General features: G+C 40.3%; 1 pseudogene; it reads left to right on the top strand.

The window, feature by feature from the left end:
- The first annotated feature begins 1,653 nt into the window (after positions 1–1,653).
- Positions 1,654–11,080, top strand: LOC125486928 (annotated as a pseudogene).
- Positions 11,081–19,530: the final 8,450 nt, after the last annotated feature.

Raw genomic sequence — 19,530 nt, 5'->3', positions numbered from 1 at the left:
TGGTGAGTGGCCAGTTCTCCCAGTTAAGTTTTTTTTTAGTTTTTCTTTAACTGTAGCAGTCATAAGATGTTGAGTACAAGATGTGTTGCAAGCTTCGGTAAAGGACTCCTGATAGACTTTCTCTGAACTCTCTCTCTCTCCCTCTCTCTGGATGTTGTTCCTTCCTGCCTGTAAGAATCTGTGTTTGAATTTACCTTTATTGCCAAGGGGTGTGTTTATGGGATGTTACTGTATGAGAACAGTTAATTAGTTAAGTTGCTGTATCAGGCTGGTTAAGTTTTGTAATAGTTATGTCACTCTAAATTCCATTTTCTTCTGTTCGTGTTTCAACTGCAGTGTTTAAATAAATGTTGTTTTGCTTAAAACCGAGTGGTTTTACTAGTTGCATCAGATCTGGAACATCTACTTCACATCTAACTTTAATGTAAGAAAAACGTTACTTTCTAGGATACCTGCTTAAAATATTTCAGGGGCTCTGACCTTGTCTATAACATACTGAATAAACATTATGGCTACTTTCATTCTTATTTTCCTTAGATAATCAGCAATTCATAAAGTTAAGTTGATCAACTCAATTGATTTTAGTTCCATCTGACTTCATTTTAAAACTGATTCTTTTTAAAAGAAAACTACTTGTTTTCTGTAAATTATTTTCGAATTTTCTGTATTTTGTTTTTTACTCTTAAAGTCACTTTTGGTATGTCAATGTCGATATTTTGTAATCATACGATGTAGTCAGTCCATTTCTAAACGTAATTTCCTCGTTTCATTTGAATGAATGTTAAGCAGAACACGTGCCTAATTTATTAATAACAGAAATAGGCCAAACAAATCGACCATAAACTCTCAAAAATGCACATTTGAGGATTTGCTAATATTAGTTGCAAAGTGGATAATTCTTCTACACCACATCTTCAGACAGAGATGAAAATAACTGTAACGCCCGAAGCAATTATTTTATTTCTTTGTGACATAATTTCAGGATCACACCTCCATCGACAGTCCATTTGAAATGTTTAGTCCCAGACTATTATGCAATCTCATTCTCCATTTTGGCTATCAGAAGGACATTGCTAGAATTTACGTATTTGTTCTGACTATTGGCACGTATCAGAGCAGTTTCATCCTCAGCCATAACACGCATGCCTGTTTGCTATGAACTTCAATACATGACTGTACATGTCTCTAAGTGTGTTGTTCTCTATTTGTAACTTGTGAATTCAATTACCAATCCGCTTTTAAAAAATTGTAATGCAAACACATGTTGTCAAAAATTTTGAATGCCACTCATACACCACAAATGACTACATGTATTTCATCAACTTCCCTTCCATTAATCTGTTATTCCACGCATCATAATTCTTTGGTTCATCAGACATTATAATGTTTCATTTCAAAGGTATGTTCAACATAATACCTTAGGATCTTTCTTTTTATAGATAATTTGTTTTCAGCTATTTCTATTCGTTGATGGGTAGAAACAATTCTGACATCAACCAAGCTGTTTGTTCAATGAACTGAAATTAACGTCAATAATTGTACAATGCCTCTGCCGATGCGTGAGGTTTATGTTAGATATAAATTATACCAGATTTTGAAAGAAGATAATCTCGAGTGCAATCTACAACGAAAGAACGACTTTTCTGTCAGAAGATGGAGCAGTCCATAATCATACAAATAGAAAACATTTACTACCCTATTCTTGCAGCATTTGGAATTCCTGGGAAGCCGTCTATAATCAGTTGATATCCCTCGTTAACCCTGTTTAACAGTGTAACCGTTCTTGTTGTTCTTGACGTATATGATTTTTCCATGTAAGCATGTTTAGTTTTATTCTCGTAAGAGTAATAGAGTACATTTGGCAAATGCCAGATGACGTTCAAAAATGATGTGTGTTGTCAGGGTATGCAAACTGAAAGGTTTCAGCGCGAGTTGAGCTTGGGAGTAGGAAGGTGAACCAGCAATTTTAATTCTGTTTCACTCTGCGCAGATGTTTGCTGAACTGTGTTGTGTAATTAATAGCTTCCAAAGCAGAACAAAAAGTTTACAGTCTGGGGGCGGAAATCTGAACTAAACAGTTTCGGTTGATTTTCCTTCACGTTATAAACACGTAACTAATGTGGCACAACTGGTTCTCAAATTATTACTGACCGAAATATAGGTCGGTTTTACACGTGACAATTCATACCTGACCAAAGCAATCGTATCGCAGTTTTACCCACTATGTGGGGTCCAAGGCAGATGTGAAGCTATTGGTTCATCCCCAATCCAGCATCATGTCAAATTGTCCACTGATAGACAATAGACTGCAGCCAAACCAAACTGGTGGATTGTTTTTATTTTTCCAGCTGACGATATTGGAGGCACTGGTAGCTGATCTATCTTCTCTCTCCTCAATATTATACTTTGCAGCACTCGACGAACCAAATTACAACTCCGCATCACGGCTGCAAATTCTCCTCCGTAGTGCTTCTTCTGAAACTAGAGGATATTAATGCCAGCTGCAATCATTACTAGAAGTTACAACTAATTGGCTGACTTGTGTTTATCGTCTGCAGCTGATGAATGGAGTTAGCCAGTCTGTTTATGTGCAGTTCATTACACAGCAGGGTTCAACATAAGAGACGTGCAGCACGTTGCGTGGCCAGACGGAGAAAATACGATTTAGTCTCTGTAATTCCCCCAGGCCGTGCATCTGCATCATGCTCAGCAAGACTTCGAATGCCTCAACATTACAGAAGGGAGCCTTGGGCCGGGACATCGACTGTAAAATGTTACCTCGCTCTCCCTAGCTCAATCAAAAAGGCATATGCTATGCACTGGCGTTTCCCCTTTCGAACAAACTAACATCATCCAAATTCAAATGCTGGAAATGAAAGCAAAGGTTTTCCCAGTAGCAGGCGGCTATTCATATCAATTGCAGGTTGTGTCCTCTTCAAATATATTTGTGAACTGTCTTTCGGGGTTACAGATTTATCATTTTGGCATAATTTCAAGTATCTCTTGATTCTTTTCTTACTTACCCATTCTCCTCAAAAACATAATCCCTGAACAATTCACTTTCCAGCTTTTGGTTAACCACTCCCTATTTTTATCTAAACACTTCATTATTTGCTTAACACTCTGGTTGCCTTTCTGTTAAACATTCGCTGCTCAGGTCAACTCTCTCAACGGCAGCCTTTCAACTTCTTATCTAATTTTAGCCAACCCTTGTCCTGTTTATTTTCCTTCTGCTTTTGGAATTTTTCTTCTCGATGGAGCTCTTAAATTCCAATGTGTGGATATGAAATCAAAGTGATTGTTTGAAAGCGGTGGGTGCTTGTGCTGCACAACCTGTTCCTCTGCTTAGTTTTGTGATGTAATATTTAAGAAATATTTCTTTAGCAGTACATAGAAACACTCGTTCCCATTTACTTACATGTTGCACTACTTGCCTTACTTCAGTGCCACCAAAATATTTCTATTTCGCTTATGTAATTAGTGACCAACAATCTGGCAGTTATAGTCATATAGTCCTAGAGCACGGAAACAGGACCTTCAGAACAAACTGGTCCATGCCGACCAAAATATCCATCCACGTTAATCCCATTTCAATGCACTTGGCTCATATCTTTCTAAACCTTTCCTAACCATGTAATCGTCAAAATGCCTTTTAAATATTGTTAATGTACCCGCCTCAACCAATTCCACTGATAGCTCATTATATTTGCATATGACATTGTGTAAATAAATGTTGCCCATTGAACCTGGTTCATATTTGCCTGATGGGTTGCGCGCACAGAAAATAAGAGCAAGGGAAAGTGATGATTTTAATCAATAATAACTGCAAATTCGGGACGAAATTGATATCTGCAGTGTTGATTCATCAGACCTAGTTTTACAGTGCGTGTTGGTGTTCCTATTTTGGTCTTGTTCAAAATATCATTGTTTGCCGATCGGAATTGTTCCCTCTGTTCCAAGTTCATGCTTTACCGCAGAGCAAAGGACTCGAAGAAAATAACATGTGAGCGCTGTGTATTAGAGATGTATGCAGATTATTGAAGCAGAAGGCAATTTCCTCCTAAGATGATAGAGTGAACTCAAGTCAAGAATCCTCAGATGACAAAGCGCCCGTGCTTTTGAACTCTGTGGAGGCCTATTATTCAAATATGTTGTTCTCAGATATTTTTTCCAATTCAGTAGGATTGAAAACAATGACTAAATCTTTGAAAGCTGAGGAATGACCTTTGGAGTACATGGATGCAAGATGGACAGGTAATAAGCAAATCAGGAGGAAGTTTCATTTGCTTACCCGTTCAGACGAAAACAAAAAAAAGAAAGTATGAAAACGTTATGCTGTTTGGCACTGATGTGTCTCTACAATCAATCACAAGGCAACTTGCAGTAATGATTATGCAGAATTATCGAACATGGAAATCGTTGACTAGGTTTTCGTGATATCATTCAACACAAGTATAAAATTCTATATTAAATATTGTCATGTTTTTAATTTAACCTTCAAGTATATGTTCCTGCATAAGTAAAATCTCCATTGAGACTGACTAGTACATTCACATTTAAATCAGCAAGAGAGATTTTCTTCTAAGGAATGCTTCAAAAAGATTTGCATCACTCAGAAAACACCATTGTTTATTTACATGAACATTTAAACTAAAAGAGAATGTCAAATGAACAACACCAACATGAAATCATTTACATCAACCGCGTTATTCAAGTGGGAGCTGGCTGCGACAGTGCCAGGCCATTGACCTTACATATATTTTTTTCCCGTGCTGACTAAGAGTAAATGTCCTTTTTTTAGTCTCAGGCCGTGAGGGCCCAGTAATGGAAGGACATTGCTATACAGGGTTAGGAGCCTTTGTTGCTGGAACAATCTGAACCAATTGTGCTGATGGCAAAGGTGTGGAATAGAGCCTGGCTGCATACGAAACTCGCTGGAAGATGCACCAAGTGCCACTCTATCCTTTCCCTCTCCCAACTTTCCTCATAGGAGCACTGACTTAATTATAAGCCGTGTATCTCATTCTCACCCTGACCAGGCCTTGGGTTCTTTGGCTTCGTAAAAATGTGATAAATTGTAGGTCTGATTATTTTTTAATTTATTCATGTGATGGATATCTGTGTCGCATAATTTATTGCTCATCGGTAGTCTTCTTCGAGAATTTGGTGGTGATCTGCCTTCTTGAAACAGAGCTGTAAAAATTGGGGTCACTACATCCCCAACGCCAATGGTGATGGAATTCATAATTTCGATACAACACAACGAAAGGAAATCTCATTTTTGCTTTTTATTTTACGAATGAGATGTTTTTATGGTTTGGAGAGATACTTGTCGTTCTTGGTGCCCTCATTTATTTGTTGCAGTTCTCAGTCGGGTTGTGAGTGGTTGTGGGTTTGGAAGACGCTATCTACGGAGTTATGGAACATTTCAACAGTACATCATATGAATGGTGTAGGCTGCAGCTACAAGCATTAGTGGTGGAAGGAACAAATATTTATTGACATATTGCTCTTCAAGTATGCTGCTTTGAACCAGAATATTTTCATATCCCTTGAATGTTATAGCAATTATAGGCAATTGAATATCCTACCACATTTCTGAAATTGGCGCTGGTAGATGATGGGTAGATCTTGGTGATTAGTGTGGCGATTTAACCACTGCACGAGTCCTAGTCTCTCTCCTGCTTCTACTTACACAGCTTGTTTTGTTGGCATTTGTGCGGCACAAACGTTACATGCCAGTTCTCATCCCAAACCCGGGTATTATCCAGATCTTGCTTTTTTGTTTTGGAAATACACGATTCAGTATCTGAGGAGTGAAAAATGGTGCTGGAAATTGCTCAATCATCAGCTAACATCCCATTTTTGACATTATGATGGAGGAATTTTCACTGAAAAAGTAAGTGTGAATGGTTTAGCCAATGGTACTAACTTGATCTTAACCTTCTGAGGTGTTCTATAGCTTGGACGATTGACCTGCACCAAGCACAATCGCCCGTTTGTGACCCAGGTATGAGTATAACCAGCGAAGGGTTCCTAACACCTTGCGATACTCCCCACCATAGCTTTCCAGTGAGTGTAGTTTTACGATGATTCATCAGTTCCACACTCGAAGAATTGTCACCTTAATGTCAAGGATATCCATTTGACCTCGCCTTGGAAATTCTGCTTCTCTGTTTATGAATGAAAAGAGGTGATAATGATGTCAAGATTGCAGTGGCCTTTGCGTTCATAATATACTATTAGTGAGTTTTTGAGTTAAGTCCTCCATGACATTTGCTCTTCATTTGTTCAAGAAAGGCACGTGAGCAAAGAAATGGCTGGTCACAACACTCTTGATTGTGATGATTTCCTCAAAAGCTTATACCATTTCATGTGATGTATTTTCTGTTCACAAATCTCTCATCAGGCCTCCAGCTTTGCATTCAGCCTATATTACGTGATGGAGGACAGCATAGTCTTGACAACAGGTGGGATATCAGCACATATGTGCCTCCTACAATCTTATGTTATTCAGAAGACTGATCTCCTTCGCCTCCAACAGCTCTTAATGCGAGGCTGACATGTCCCCACTCTTGTGCGGCCTCCACAGAGTCAGTTTGTACGTACCCACTGCGATTCTCTGTTTTAGTATTGGTTACAAATAAGGTAGTTCTGCTGTATAATTAGATCATGTTACCTCCTCAATGTGTTAGAAAGGGGCCTTTGTATATTATGGCCGCTGCTAGTGACGACATCTGAACAGTGCGTAGAATGAAGAAGTCTTTCTACTCAAGACAAGACAACATAACAACCCTCGGCCCCCAAACAAACCTGGCCTATGTACTTTCAAGCAGGAGCCATGAACTCCTGTGACATCGCTATGGTTAGGTCTTTTTCCAAGTTTGACACCTGAAAACTAAATGTTCTGTTGAGAACTTGCAGATTCAAGAGTTCCTTCTATAGCATGTTAATTGTTGACAGACGTTCTTGACTACTCCAGTCCCTCTGTTCCTTTTTCATCCTGCAAGTTCTTTTGTTCATTGAAAACAAGAATGAAACTGGAATTGTAATGTTGTTCACTTGCTGTCCAATATCTCGAAACCGTGTCCTTTGCAGTGAAACACTTATGACACCTCTGCTGAGAGTGGTCCTTCAGAAGTGTGCACCCCGAGCTTAGTTTATTTCAAGATGTCATTGAACATTTCATGGCAATTATGTTATGTTAGTGTGGTTGCTGGAACATACTACTTCCAGGCTGCTTTTGTGTTATCTTTATTTCTATTCCTCCAGCTTACAAATCAATCACATTCAGCTCTCATAGACAGTGAGAAGGAGTTCTCCAATGCCATCTCACCGAACTGTCATGCTATTGTGCCTTTGGTGCACTTTGCCACAGTTAATGCCTCATGCCTTGGATCTCTTTTTTTTTAACTTGTGTAGCTATTAGACATGTTGCATGCAAGTTGTCTTATCAGATACGAGCAGTTACAAGCAATTTACCTTCCTTATTGATGGGCTAATTAAGTTCTCATGATGTTTCCATTTCAGACGCACTACAATATCTGACTTCTGTAATTTATTTTCATGCCTGCAACTGAATGGATCATCCACAAGTGTATCTTACTGCAAGACAGAAGTTCTAAGATTCATCAGATCAAACATCTATCAATTGTTACGAACCAGACTATACCCCCTCAAAATATTTTAAGAAGAAAGCCCAGACCTAACTTTTTTTTTCCTTTATTTTAAAGGTAGATGTGAAGTGCATGTTCCAGATGTGATGTGACTTGTGGAACAATTCGATGTTTATCAAAACATCATTTACTTAAACACTATTGTTGAAATACAAACAAGGGAAAGAGGAATTTGGAATAAATTAACTATTGAAAAGCTTAACTGAATAATAAATACAGAACCTATTACTAATTAACTGTTCAATATAGTAGCTGCCCATAAACACAGGCCTTGACAAAAAGATAAATTTGGACACACATTCTTACATGCAATTCTTCAATACAGCAGGTAAAAAACAACAAAGAAAATTTTAGAGAAAGTAGCAGGAAGGCATTATTCACTGATGTGCCAATTGTTCTGAGGCCTCCAACAGCTTCTGACTGCTAAAGCAAAAAAAAAAACAACCAAAAGCCTTTCTGTGGGAGCTGGCCAATCTAGTCAAGTTGCTTTCATTTTTCCAAATTTAAAAAAAAAAGTTTTGAAGGCTCCGCACGTTGTTTAGCAGAGCCATCTTCAGCAGTTAGTTTTGTACTTCCTGCCTTCTCAACTTCTCTTAAATAAAAGGACAAGATGACCTTTGAAAGTAACATTTTCGTCCCACATTTCCTGCCGAGCAGAGAATAAGTCGCCGCTTTCTTTTAGATACAAATTTTTATTTTTTTTTACTGGAAAATATTTCAAATTTTGCGGTGTCTGTCCATTCCTCAATATTACAGAAAACAACATTTTTCACAATATTTCAAGAAGATTATTGAAAAAAAAAACAATGATGCAAGTGTATTATCCTGTTCTGTTTGGTCTCTATAGAAACTGAACCCTTTAATTGGTTTGCATGTTACTGACGTTATTCACTTGCGATGTTTCATTACTTGGATGTTAGTCGGCATGCCAAGATTATTCTGTCCTCTGCATTACTTAGAAATTATTACCAATCACTTTGTGATCAGTTTTTTTTCTGTGCATTGTGCAGTTTGAAACTAGTTTGTAGTCTTTGCATTGAACAGCAAGTACAAATTATCTGCTGTCTTTTAACATAAAATGAATGGAATAACGACTTCTGGCTAAATCTGCACCAAAGTCAAGTCAACCAGAAATTTCAGATAACAAGGTGTAGACTGGATGAACACAGCAGGCCAAGCAGCATCAGAGGAGCAGGAAAGCTGACTTGAGGTCTGGACTTTTCTTCAGAAAATTTTCTGAAGTGTCCAGACCTGAAATGTCAGCTTTCCTGCTCCTCTGATGCTGCTTCGTCTGCTGTGTTCATCCAGCGCTACACCTTGTTATCTCAGATTCTCCAGCATCAGCAGTTCCTACTATCTCTGAACCAGAAATTTCACTTTGTTTAACACCTTTGTAAACTTTTCTAAGAACATATATACTTGTATTTGAGGCACGTCAGAGAATTTCTCAACTGGATTATTCTGCTGGTGGAGATATTTTCTTATGGTTAGATACTGAGTACATTCCTCTCATTTTTTTTCAATTTTAGAATAGTAAGAGAAGACTTCATTAAAACATTGAAAAACCTTCGGGGGCTTGGTAATTTTGATGCATGGAGCTCTTTCTATTTGTTTCAGACCCTAGGTCCAGAGGATATAATCGATAAATAAGGGTTAAGTATTGACGAAAACAATTTTCTCTCAGAGAATGCATAAACAATGGAATTCTATATCTCAAAATTCAGACCAGGTTGTGCTATCAAGTATGTGCAACGGTAATGCAGACTTGTTTTCTTTTAATCAATAAGGTAATCACAGTTTCAGGATAATCAGGAAAGTGGAGTCAAGGATATCAGGCCATCCGATGTCACGAACTCGATGGCTGAAATATCTCCTTTTGCTTTAAAACTTATATTCCTTATAACAAATGGAACAAAGGTGATCATATCCGATTTGAGGTTAATTTGTAAATTTCACCCACATTTGGGCAAGTTGTTGAAATATTCTTCTATTTTTGCGTTCCTGCTTTGATAACTGCGCGTCATTAATTCATGGTATCCACAAACTCGGGCATTGTGCTTCGGAATCTCGTTTAATGATGCTTTACCTTAAATTCAGACAAATATTGCTGCATTGAAAACCCTTATGGAATACCTCATGAATTATGTTTCCATGACAGTCGAAGCAAAAGTTAGAGATCTGTATTTCACTTTCCTCAAGCAGAAATATTTTTTTTACCAACAACCTATCACGAGAGAAAACATTGAACTAATCGGATATAACGAACAAAACCGGATATGACCCTTATTTGAATGCCTGTCCTTTCGTTTTATATTAGACTGAAAATGTTTAAGATGACCTGTCAATTCAATCCTGCATTGCAAGCAACATCATTGCTTTCCTAGTTCATAGAGATGTGTTAATATAAACGAAAATAATTGAACATTTTTTTTCCTACAAAAGGAATGCAAACCGATCATCCCATAATTATAAGGTGTGTTGCTGATGTCAGTTCTTCAATCTTTTCAGCCAATCTGTTAACAATTGTGGTTCTGTCACGAGGCCGTTGTGAACTCTCAAACTGCATCACTCAATAGCTGATAGCAATGGCAGCAGTGGATTTATCTGTCTTGATATTCGAAGTACTGCTCTACGAGATTAAAGGTGCTTATTTTCCGTATTCCTTCCTCAACTACACCCCCGTTTGTTGTCTTAATCTGGTACTACTTTTTGCTTCTGTTGATTGTTCTGTCTGGTTAACTGTGGCATTCACTTTCGATCGATTTGTGGCCATTTGTTGTCAGAAACTACGAAGAAGTTATTGCAACATTAAAACTGCCTCTGTGACCATAGGCGTTGTCTGTACCTTGAGTGTCTTAGAAAGTATTCCAATCTACTTTGTCTATGAGCCTCGAGAAATAATTGACAATCTCCCATGGTCATGCTATGTAAAAGCAAGCTTCTATGCTTTACCCATATGGATCGCATTTTTGTGGCTGGAATCTGTTTTAACCCCATTTGCGCCATTTCTTATAATTTTACTCTTCAACATACTGACTATAAGACGCATTTTACAGGCTAATAGATTGAGAAAGGGACTGCGAGGAAACAACTACAATGAAAACGACCGTAATACAGAAAAGGAAAACCACAGAAAATCAATATTTTTGTTGTTAGCCATCCCTGGCAGTTTCATACTTTTGTGGACTGTAACATTTGTATCATACATATGTGTACAATTTACCGATGCAACATTTTTAGAAGCAAATTACAATAACTTTTTTACCATTCTCGAACAAACTGGATATATCTTTCGGACACTGAGTCGCTGCACAAACACATTCGTTTATGCAATTTCACAGAGGAAATTCAAAGAAGAACTGAAAAATATAATTAAGCCTCCTTTGAGTCTAATAGTGCATTGAGTTTAACTATTTAGATAACTTTTAAATTTAAGTGACTTATTTATGGAATCGTGAAATGAAACATTTAGAAAAATGCACGTCCATTGGGCAAGTTCCCCTTCGCTTAGTTAAAAAGACATTGCAGAACGAAATTTGCTATGCAATTGTTAATTATTTCAAATCTATGGTCTGCTGTCGTGCAACATTAAAAAGAAAAGGACTCCAATTGCATTACTCAAACATTAGCACAACGCCTTTTAAATGAAAATCACACACATACAACACCCACAGAATTGTATGCTCTTCAAGCCAATAGGTGGAAATCATTTTGTTAGTCCAACACTAGACATCCGCCTGGTCCGATGAATGAAATCTGTAAAATAGATCGAATGTTTGTGAGAATTCAAACTTGATGGTCGATTTTCGTGACGATATTAGCAACTGACAGGACAATTGCATACATTCACGAACTTAAAAGTTTTATTTTGACTGCTATACATTTCATTAGAGGAATCAAGGAATTGGCGTTAGGTATTTCGTGCCACAGTGCTTCCACCATTCATTGAAATCACGGGTGATCGCTGGTATAATTTTTTTCTGTATCTGTCCATACGCCAGTATAGCAATTGTTAAGCAATTCTACATATGTTACAATTTTTTCATCATTAAAGATCGTTTTAGGACGAAATTTACAAACTTGTGTGAAGCTGTGTGTAAGTAATAACGTTCCCTATCTAGGATAATATTTTTATCACTTTTTTTTTCCTTTAAGGTTGATAGTTTTACATTGGACCAGCTAACGAAGCTACTTTCTCTGTCCATACCGTACGTTTTCATAATGATTTGGATTTTTTTACACAAATTTCGTTTAGGCGTCCGAGTGCTCAAAAAGACAAGTGAAGCTTATGCGAAATTCTTTCATAATTTAAGATTAGATATTTAGCCAGTTTTCTCCAGTATTTTTACTGGACTACTTTCAAGGCAATGAAAAAATCAACGCAGTGTATGCAATCCAGAATTGAATGCAGTCTCGAAGGTGTAGTCTAAACAATTTATGGCTGAAATCGCTGAAGTTAAATTAACAAGACGACGAACACCAGCAAATTTATCTCGAAGCAACTTGAATAAATTGAGTTAGCCCCTGTTAAGCTTCGATTTGCCCGTGGTATCTGTACTGAAAACAAACAAGAAATGCTAAGGAACACAGCTAGTCAGGCAGCATCCATGGAGAAGGAGCAAGCTACAGTTTCGAGTTTAAATGACTCTTTTTCAGGACTCCATGGATACTTCCTGACCCTCTGTCATCTCCATTGATTTTCCTCTAATTGAAATGAATTAATGGCAGCGAGTTTTGTTAGCCTCTATCACGTGATTAGCAAAGTATGCAGTATAATGTGTCACACTGAGCAATCCTCTGCTGGGAAGAGAGTTACTGTGAACTTAGGATCTATGGAGATAATGGGACAAATTATGTTTACGTTGTTTGCGGTCCAACATTAATCAGAACTGGTATAGACAAATCTAAACATCTCGTGTTTTATCTGAAGCAAGGGAGTTCTGAAAATAAATTATGTCTGCCATGGTATTTCCAATTATCTGAAGTTAGCCAAAGATCCAGGAATTTTATGAATCACTAAACCAGTATATCTAGATGTAAAACCACATAGAAACAAACCCAGGTATGCAGTGATGTGTTAACTCTTCTGAGATTCAATAAAAGTGACAGCAGTCTCATATTTAGACCAGAAATGGAACGGAGTGTCGCAACTACGTGTCTGTGGATTTTTTTTCTATTTGAAAGGACCAGGATTAAACGTTAGAAGATGCCAGGACTGGTCAGAGAGATATTTGTTTTCTGCTGAATTCATTTGGAGGGAGTTTCTTACATCTTGGTGAGTGCGCCAAGACTTCGGATCTGATAGGTCTTCGTGAATTCCCATTACTGTGTATCGATTTTGTAAATGTCCATGCGGGCATTAAAATCTGATTGTCTTTCAGCCAAGTAAATGAACACATTTCAAACTTTTTTTCCTGAAATTACTGCTTTAAGATATATCTTTTGAATAAATACAGCCCCGTTCATGGATTGATTTAATTTTACAGGTTCATTGATCATACGTGACTATAATCTCGTCAGTCTCCCCTCGATGGGCTTTATTAAAAGCAATATGAACTTTAAAAACATTACGAAGTATACAAGCAGTGAAAAACTGGTGTTAATGCTGCCAATATATCCATTATTTATCATTTTCCTGCCAAGACAGACGCATATGAAAAGCAATTCATACTTTCTTAAACATGGCTTTTTCCCAAATTAAAGACTGTGTTAGCATGGGTATTTATTCTAAAATGGACGAAGCCCCAGTGACATCGGAGAACTTTCTGGAAATTGGCATATTCTGTTTTATTCCAGAGAGGAAGGAAATTTTAATACAACATGTTCTTGATTATTAATTCAGATTTCATGACTTCTGATCCGCGAATGAGCATACAACACTATGGAAAAAAAACGAAAGAACTATGGATGCTGTAAATCAGGATCAAAACCAGATGTTGCTGGAGAAGCTCAGCAGGATTATCATTATCAGTGAATAAAAAATGAGTGTTAATATTTCTGGTCCGGTGACCCTTCCTCAGAACTGATGGTAGCTGGGAAAACATGGGGTTACATGCAGAAAATAGAGAGGGGAATGGGGCAGGCACTAAATAATAGGATAGAGACCGAAGATAGAGAAGATCAGTTGGATAGACAAAGGAGTTGACAACGATCTGTCTGGGAGGGTGAATTGTTAGTGCTTAACATCCGGAAGAGGGAAGCAGAGTCCTGACGCTTATTGGTTGACGTGGGGACGATTTGCATCAGTGCAGTCACTGCTTCCAGAAGGTGGTTTGTGCAGGGGCTGTTGTCAAGTGACAGGTCAGTGGAGTTAAGTGGTGCACTTGTGAGGTGTGGGAGAACGTGATGCTTCTGGCGTCTCGAATGATTACATCTGCAGGAACTGTACGCAACTGAAGCTCCTTACAGGCCGCATAGATATTTTAGAGCGGCAATTGGATGCACTTAGAAGCATGACGACGGTAGAAAGCGTCATAGACAGTAGCTGTAGAGATTTGGTGACACCCAACGAGCAGGCAGATAATCGCGTGACCGCCAGAAGAGTCAGGTAACCAGTTCAGGAGTCCGCAGTGGCCGTTCTCCTCTCTAAAAATCGTACGATTTGGATACTGTTGAGGGGTTTGTGGGGGCCATGGGAATGACTAGTCAGGGATAACAGCAGCAGCAGCCAGACTGGTGGCACCTCAGCTGGCTCTGTTCTTAAGAAGGGAAGGCCAAAGAGCACGAGAGAAGTAGTCGTAGGGGATTCCACAGTTAGGGGTACAGATAGGCGCTTCTGTGGACATGAAAGAGACTTCAAGATGGTATGTTGCCTCCCTGGAGCCAGGTCCAGGATGTCTATGAACGAGCAGAAAGATAGAAACCTTTCTGTCTATCAGAAAGATAGAAAGATGGGAGAGGGTAACTGTCAGAGTTCGTGGTACGTATTGGTATAACGATATAGGTAGGATGAGTAACAAGGTCCTATAGCAACAGTTTAAGGGATTAGGTAGAAAGTTAAAGAGCAGGACCTCCAAGGTTGTAATGTCGGAATTATTCCCTGTGCCATGTGCCAGTGGGGAAGAAATAGGAAGATAGTACAGCCTAACATATGGCTAAACAGATGGTGTAGGAGGGAAGGCACAAATATTCCCGCTGGGAGGTTTGCTGGTGTCACTCAGGAGGATTTAAATTAGATTTGCGGGGAGGGGGGGGGGGGGGGAGGGGTGATGGTGATGGGAACCAAAGCAAAGGTGAATTCATTGAAAGGGAACTAGAGAATAGGACCAGTAAGACTCAGAGGAAGAGCAGGCAGGTTGCTGATCAAAGGGGGTCTGGAGGACTGAAGCGCATCTGTTTCAATGCATGAAGCATAACAGCTAAAGCAGATGAATTTACGGCTTGGATTAGAACTTGGAAGTATGATGTTGTGGCTATTACAGAGACTTGGTTAAGTGGAGGGACAGGGTTGTAAGTTTAACCCTCCAGAATACAGACGTTTCAGGCGGGATAGAGGGGGCTATAAAAGGGCTGGGGGAGTTCCAATACTTGTTAAGGAGAAGATCATAACTTTGCTGCAGTTGCACACCTTGGATGGCTCACAGAGTGTGGCAATATGGGTAGAGTTCAGGGACAGAAAGGGAGCAATCACAATTATTGGGGTTTGCTATATGCCTCTCAACAGCCAGCGGGAGATAGAATAAAAGATATGTAGGCAGATTTTTGCATGATGTAAAAGTAACAGAGTTGTTGTTGAGGGTGAGTTTAACTTCCCTTATATTGACAGGGACTCACTTAGTGCTTGGGGTGCGGATGAAGCAGAGTTTGTAAGGAGCAACCAGAAAGGCTTCTTGAAACAGTATTTAGATAGTCCAACGAGGAAAGGGGCCGTACTGGAACTAATATTGGGGAATGAGCCTGGCCAGGTAGTCGATGCCTCAGTAGGGGAGCAGCTCAGGAACAGTCATCACAATCAGCAAGCTTTACGGGACTGATGAATAAAGATAAGTGTAGTTGTCAGGTAAAAGTGCTTAAATGGGGAAAGGCTAATTCCAGCAGCATTAGGGAGAAACTGAAGACTGTAGATTGGAGGCAAATATTTGAGGGAAAATTAACATCTGGTATGTGGGAGGCTTTCATGTGTAAGTTGCTGGGAACTCATGACCAGCACATTCCTGTAAGGATAAATGATAAGTATGGACAACGTAGGGAACCTTGAATAATGAGAGACATTGTGAGCCTAATCAAAAAGAAAAATGAAACATTTATCAAGGCTTGGAGGCTGGTAACACACGAAGCTCCCCACCCTTATCTGCTTTCAGGAGGGACCACTCTCTCCGTGACTCCCTTGTCCACTCCACACTCCCCTCCAGCCCCAACACACCCGGCACTTTTCCCTGCAACCGCAGGAAGTGCTACATCTGCCCCCACACCTCCCCCCTCACCCCCATCCCAGGCCCCAAGAAGACATTCCACATCAAGCAGATGTTCACCTGCACATCTGCTCATGTGGTATACTGCATCCGCTGTACCCGTTGGGGCCTCCTCTACATCAGGGAAACCAAGCGGAGGCTTGGGGACCGCTTTGCAGAACACCTACGCTCGGTTCGCAATAAACAACTGCACCTCCCAGTCGCGAACTATTTCAACTCCCCCTCCCATTCCTCAGACGACACGTCCATCCTGGGCCTCTTGCAGTGCCACAACGATGTCACCCGAAGGTTGCAGGAACAGCAACTCATATTCCGCTTGGGAACCCTGCAGCCCAATGGTATCAATGTGGATTTCACAAGCTTCAAAACCTCCCCTCCCACTACCGCATCCCAAAACCAGCCCAGCTCGTCCCTGCCTCCCTAACCTGTTCTTCCTCCCACCTATCCCCTCCTCCCACCTCAAGCCCCACACCCATCTCCTACCTACTAACCTCATCCCGCCCCCTTGACCTGTCCGTCCTTCCTGGACTGACCTATCCCCTCCCCAACTCCCCACCTACACTCACCTTTACTGGCTCCATCCCCGCCTCTTCGATCTGTCTGTTTCCTCTCCACCTATCCTCTCCTCTATCCATCTTCTATTCGCCTCCCCCTCTCTCCCTATTTATTTCAGAACCCCCTTCCCCTCCCCCATTTCTGATGAAGGGTCTAGGCCTGAAACGTCAGCCTTTCTGCTCCTATGATGCTGCTTGGCCTGCTGTGTTCATCCAGCTCTGCACCTTGTTGTCTCGGATTCTCCAGCATCTGCAGTTCCTACTATCTATAGTTTTGTGAAGGGAAGGTCATGTCTCATGCCTCATTAACTTGGTTGAGATTTTTGAGGAAATGACAAGGATGGTCAATAAAGGTAGGGCAGTGGATGTTGTCTACGTGGAATTCAGTAAGGCCTTTGATTAGACCCCTCATAGCTGGCTGATACAGAAGGTAAAGTCGTACCGGGTCAGCAGTGAGCTTACAAGATTGATTAGAAAAAAAAAACTGTCTTGGTCATAGAATACAGAGGTAGCAGTCGAAGTGTGTATTTTTCAATGGAGGACTGTGACTGGTGGCATTGGTCAGAAATCATTGTAGGGACCTTTGGTGCTTGTAATATATATAAATGATTTGGAGGAAAATGTAACTGGTCTGACTGGTAAATTTGCCGATGACACAAAGTTTGGTGGAATTGCATATAGCAATGAGGACTGTCAGAAGATACAGCTGGATATATATCAGTTGGTGGCTTTGACATAGAGGCGGCAGATGGAGTTTTTTCCGAAAAAATGTGAGGTAATGCATTTCAGAAGATCTAATCAAAATCAAAATATCTCGTAAATGGCAGTTAGAAGCCTTCACCCAGGGTGGAAGTGCCAGTTACCAGGTGGCATAGGTTTAAGGTGCGAGGGACAAGGTTTAAATGTGATGTATGAGGCACATGCTTTACACAGAGAATGGTGGGCGCCTGGAAATCGCTGCCGGGGGAGGTAGTGGAAGCAGTCGCGATAGTGACTTTTAAACGATGTCTTGACCAATACATGAATAGGGTGGGAATAGAGAGATGCAGTCCCCGGAAGGATAGAAGGCTTTAGTTCTGACAGGCAGCATGCCGGTGCAGGCTTGGAGGTCTGAAGAGTCGTAATTTTCTTTGTTCTTCTTTGTTCTAACAATAAGTATTGTGTAATGGTAGGCTATGTAATAGCAAGGCCTGATTTGTGCGGTTGGAGTCTAAGACATGGGAGAGTTTAGGTCCTAAAATTATTGAACTCGACATTGAGTCCAGAGGGCTGCAGGGTCCACACGTAAAAAAATGGGGTATTGCTCTTCCAGCTTGCGTTGAGCTTCACTGGAACACTGCCACAAGCCAGAGACAGAGATGTTGGCCAGGGAACAGGATGGGTGTGTTAAAGTGGCACCCAACAGGCAGATCATGGTGTTTTTTGCGAGTAGCAAGTGGAAGTTCTGTGAAGCGGTCAGCCAGTCTATGCTTCGTTTCCCCAGTGTCGAGGAGATCACATTGTGTTCAGCGAAGCAGTAAACTAGATTCTGGGAAGTGCAGGTGAATTGTTGCTTCACCTGGAAGGTATATTTGGACCTTGGATAGTGTGGAGGGAGGAAGTAAATGGGCAGATGTTGCACCTTCGCAGGTTGCAGGGAAAGGGGCTGTGGGTCTGTGTTGGTGATGGTGGGGTGGGGAGGTGGTTGATGGGATGTGGTGGATTGTGGTTGAAGGAAGAGTGGACCCGGGTGTCCCAGAGGATCTGCTATGGTAACTGATCGCATGTGAATCAGGACCTGACAAAGCTCGAATAAAGAAAATGTAAAGAAAACCCTCGATTTCAGTATTAATGAGATCCCGAGAGAGATTGGACAAATAGCTCAATTCAGTCAAACGAAATTCCAGAAAATTGATGATAAACGTGAAGTTGAATTCTTAGGTTTGGCGCTGAAAGAAGAGTACAAAAATGGATTCCATGAAAAGTGAAAGTTCAGAGGCATTCAGTAAAGGTCTCTCAACTATGCATCAGAACAGCATTCGTCATGAAAGGAACAGTGGGATGACTGCACCAGTTGCACTCGTGAATGACACGCATATGGGAAGTAGTCGAATGACAACGTTATTTCAGGTGAGGTTATTGACTTGCTCACCCAGCTGGCTTGTTCTCGAAAAGACGTTTCGTCACCATGCTAGGTGACATCATCAGTGGATCCCCCGTAGTGGTGAGTAGTATCATTTCTGGTTTTGATCTGTATGGGTTTGTATATGGGGTCCAATTTTTTGTGTTTGTTGATCGCATTACGGGTGCAGAACCATACCTCTAGGAATTCCCATGCTTGTCCATGTTTGGCTTGGGCTACTATGATTACCTTGTCCCAGTTAAACTTATGGCCTTCATTGTTTGAGTGTACCGATATTAAGGAGAGGCCTTCGTGCTTTTTTGCTGCTAGTTGATGTTCATGTATTCAGATGGCTAGTTTCCTTCCAGTCTGCTCGATGTAATATTTGTGGTAATCGTTGCATGGTAGCTTGTAAACCACGTTGCTTCTGCATGTTGTGGTACTGGGGTCTTCAATCCTTGTAAGTTTTTGTCGTAGATTGGCTGTGGGCTTGTTGGCTATCGTGATTCTTCATGGGTTATAAGTCTTGTTGTAAGTTCCGGTATGTTCTTGATGTAGGACAGCGTAGCCAGTATGTTAAGGCGTACTGTGTCCTCCTTTTGTTGTCTGTTTCGCAGGCATCTGTGGATGAAGTTTCAGGAATATTTGTTTATAGAGAGGATTTTACAAAATCGCTATAAACGGATATCCCTGCAAATTCATCCGAAGATGCCTGCGAAACAGACAACAAAAGGAGGACACAATACGCCCTAACACACTGGCTATGTTACTCTACATCAAGAACATAC

This window comes from Rhincodon typus, chromosome 35 (assembly GCF_021869965.1).
Source record: "Rhincodon typus isolate 14 chromosome 35, sRhiTyp1.1, whole genome shotgun sequence".
Taxonomy (NCBI): Eukaryota; Metazoa; Chordata; class Chondrichthyes; order Orectolobiformes; family Rhincodontidae; genus Rhincodon; species Rhincodon typus.
The sequence above is the reverse complement of the archived record's forward strand: the minus strand, read 5'-3'. Positions and strand labels throughout refer to the sequence as shown.